Below are 3,759 nucleotides of genomic sequence, written 5' to 3'. Positions count from 1 at the left end.
CATTCATTCATAATTGAATTTTAAGTTCATAATGGGTATAAGACTATAAGAAGAGAATTGTTTATAAATTGGTGTATGAGATTCTTTTATTTGTGGGACAAGAGACCAATTTTCGTATAATGATTTGATTGCTAAAGTCTATAGAGGTATAAATACTCTACCCTCCTCTGAATTTAAATTTATTACTTCTTAAGAGGAAATACATATTCTTAACCATTTTATAGTATTTTATGAATGTTTTTAGTTAGCATACATTCAATGTCAAGATCTTTTATAAAATATCAACTTTTTATATAAAATTGCATCAACAACTATATAAATTTGAGATTATGGATATTATTGGTTACACGTATTTAAGAGGTAGTCTAACTTATAGAGGAAATGACATGTTTCACGTCATTTTTTTCTGATTAATTTTAACCAAGATCTAGCAAATATTTTAAAAACTTGGGTTTAAGATGTTTAATTTGTAGAATTTGAGTGACGCAGGGGATTTTTCAAGGTGTTGAATCCATTTATGCATTCAAAAACGCATTTTAAACAACAAAAAGTCACATTCTTTCTTGAAATTGTTTTGTCGGATTTTGGTGAAATTATCTATTGTTTATAAGTTAGACTATGCCTATATTTAACATCATTTTTAATGTAAAATTTGTTATAAAAAAAATTTAGGAAACATAATTATTTTATTTTTCACTCTAAATTTTAAATTTATTAGAAATAAACAAAAAAAATGTGGTCTAACTAATAAAACAAAATAGGGCATTTTTTCTTGTTAAGTTTAGATTTGATAAATAAAAAAGGAGAGACCGCCATATCATTGATTTTTGTCTTTTTGGGAATTTTTAGTTTATATTTGATAAATGAAAAAAGGAGAGACCACCATATCATTGATTTTTTGGGGAATTTTCATTTAAGGTTATTCCTTAGTGTTTCTTCTGCATAGTTATCACCCAACCCCCTCCTTTAGTCAGATTGTCTTAGGAGTTCATAAAAATGTTGGATTGATTGACAATCCCTCCCAAACTCCTCATCGTTTATAAATTCATTGAATGGGGTAAACATGAAACTAATTTTAATTTGACATTTTGTAAGTGGCAAGCAAATTTAAATTATAAATTTAAGGGTTCACATAGATTTAAATTTGACATGTGAGGCAAACTTACACTTGGTTTTAAATTAAAATTGAACATCTCAACAAAACTTAAAATTAAATTTGAAGGGTACTTGAATATTCAAACAAATTTAAGGGTTTAAGGAAAGATTTAAATTTAAATGTGCACGATCATGCAAATTTAATTTTTTTAAAAAAGGAAAGAAAAAACCAACAAATCTTTGTATTAGAAAGAAACTTGTTTGCATTTGTCTTTATATATCAAAATGTCTAATGCATTTATCGTAAAAAGATATCACGATAAGTCACGTATCAAAAAACTTCCCATGTTAACAATTCTCACAAAAACATAAACTAAAGAGATAACATATGAGAATCAAAATATCATGATCATGACAAACAATGCCCATAGATCAGCGCCCAATATGAAGAAACTTCAGGGAAACTAGATATTTCCAGCCCTTTGTAGTTCCTCATTTCTAAAACTAGATAAGTTGATCTCCCCGAGTGGATATTTTTGGCCCTTCTTTGATATAGTATCAACAGTGTTATTCAACTCCCCATGTAAATGTGAGAATGTCACCCATTTGAAAAAACCAATTAAAACTCTGATTTGAATTTTTTTTGTTTGTAAGCATTGGGGGATCGAAGGTAGACCTTTCATTTTCCCAGTCAATTGCAGCTTTTGAATCTTGAAAGACATCTAATGTTTCCAAGGATAACCATTTCACACAGAATAGGAATCCCTAAAGTGCAAGAATGTTAGTCGTTGTACTTGTACCTATACCGTTTTTCTAGAAGAAATGATAAAAATGCCTAAGTTGTAGGGCAATGTATGCCTCACTGCCACATATATTATGATTAGTAGCACCATCAAAGAACCCCACGAGGTATCTATTCCTGAGTTCTGGAAGTTGAATGCATCTCTATTTTTTCTTACGTGTCACTAGCCCCATCACATTAAAATATGCATAAATTTTAAGAAAATTATGTTGATATCCACTGGGATGTTTTTTCAAATTAGTTTATTCCTGCTCCTCCAAGTTCCCCAAAAGATATAAAACAAAAGTGTTCTATATTCCTTAAAATCCTTCTTCCATTATTTTAGACAAACTTCCACTGATGTTGTATTCTAGCCAACAAAGACATTTAAAGTTTGTAGAAAACCACTCCAAATGGAAGCCACAAAATGACAAGTGAGCAAAAAGTGTGATGTGTCCTCATTATCAACCATGCACGTGACACATCTTCCAAGACCTATGAACCATTTCTTGCATAAATTTTCCCAAGTTAATATCTTATTATTCCAAAGTAGCCATCCAAAATATTTAAGTTTTAGGGGGAAAGTCCATTTCTAGACCTTCCTAAACCATCACCTTTCCTCATCCATCTATTGGGATTGAGAAATATACATGTAGGCCTCCTTAGTAGAAATATTCCCCTGAACTACATTTCCAACCCAAGTAAATAGGTCTTCCTTTTCAATGAAATAGATACCACCCAAATATAAGTTAGTGACATACATGTCCCAAGTCTTGGCTAATTCCCTAATTAACCCCAAATTTCTCGAGCAAATCCAGGTCAGATAATTAATGATCAGATCATCATTAGTTTGAATCTGATGGAGAAAAGATATACCTTTGTCATGGATGAGCCAAATGAGAGAGAATGACAAGGAGTAATTCTTTGAAAATCCTTTGATAGGATCCAAGCCAATCTCCACCGATGTAACCAACCTAATATCCCATTTCAAATTTCTAAGTAGCCAATGCTTTGCCTTCATAATGATATTCTAGATATATGATACATTGCAAGGAACTCAATATCTAGCCTTGATCCAATCCCGAACTAACAATTTTTCTAAGTATTTTTCCATTATAATCCTATGCCATATGCCATCCCAAAATAAGGCGCACCATATGCTCTTCACCGCCAAAGCCCAACCAAAATTTTCAATGTTTTTTAAACACTACCCTTTGTCCTCCTTCCTCATTGAAATTTCCTTCATTCAAGCTAGATGAATCTTATGAACATATTTCACACTAGATCAAATGGAGTTTGAGAATAGTGAATTAATATGTTTGATGATATGCTTAGGAATCAAGTAGAGGTGCATCGAGTATACCGACAAATATGTAGGACAGATTGTGCCAAAATCAATTAGCCCCATATTGTGAGCCACTTTAGGGACCAAATGGCCATTTTTTTCTCAAATTTATGATTCATTCAAGCCCAATCTCTAATGTCATGATTATTTGGTCTCAAGTGGAAACCAAGATCTTCGAAACCCCTGTCCAAATCAACCACACCTACAACAAATAAATCAACGTTCTCTAGAACTTTTTCATGTTTTGTGGCAGCATCAATAATCGATATTTTGACGCTACTCATAAGAAGACTTATAACAACACCAAAAATGGAAATTGCATGATGCATATATTTCCATTCCAATAAGGATACATATCCAACAATTAATACATCATCCACAAACATAAAGTGTGTAATGGAACATTTTTTGGTGATTTTAATGCCCACAACGAATCCATTATCCCTTACTTCAATGATCATTTTGTTCATTCCTTCTATTATCAACAAAAATAATAGAGGGGGTAATGAGCAACCCTACCTCAACCCTCTCGAAGCCT

The sequence above is a fragment of the Pinus tabuliformis genome, chromosome 1_2 (assembly GCF_031772625.1).
Source record: "Pinus tabuliformis cultivar Carrire ecotype Pingquan chromosome 1_2, CPIR1, whole genome shotgun sequence".
Taxonomy (NCBI): Eukaryota; Viridiplantae; Streptophyta; class Pinopsida; order Pinales; family Pinaceae; genus Pinus; species Pinus tabuliformis.
This window is presented reverse-complemented; position numbering follows the sequence as displayed.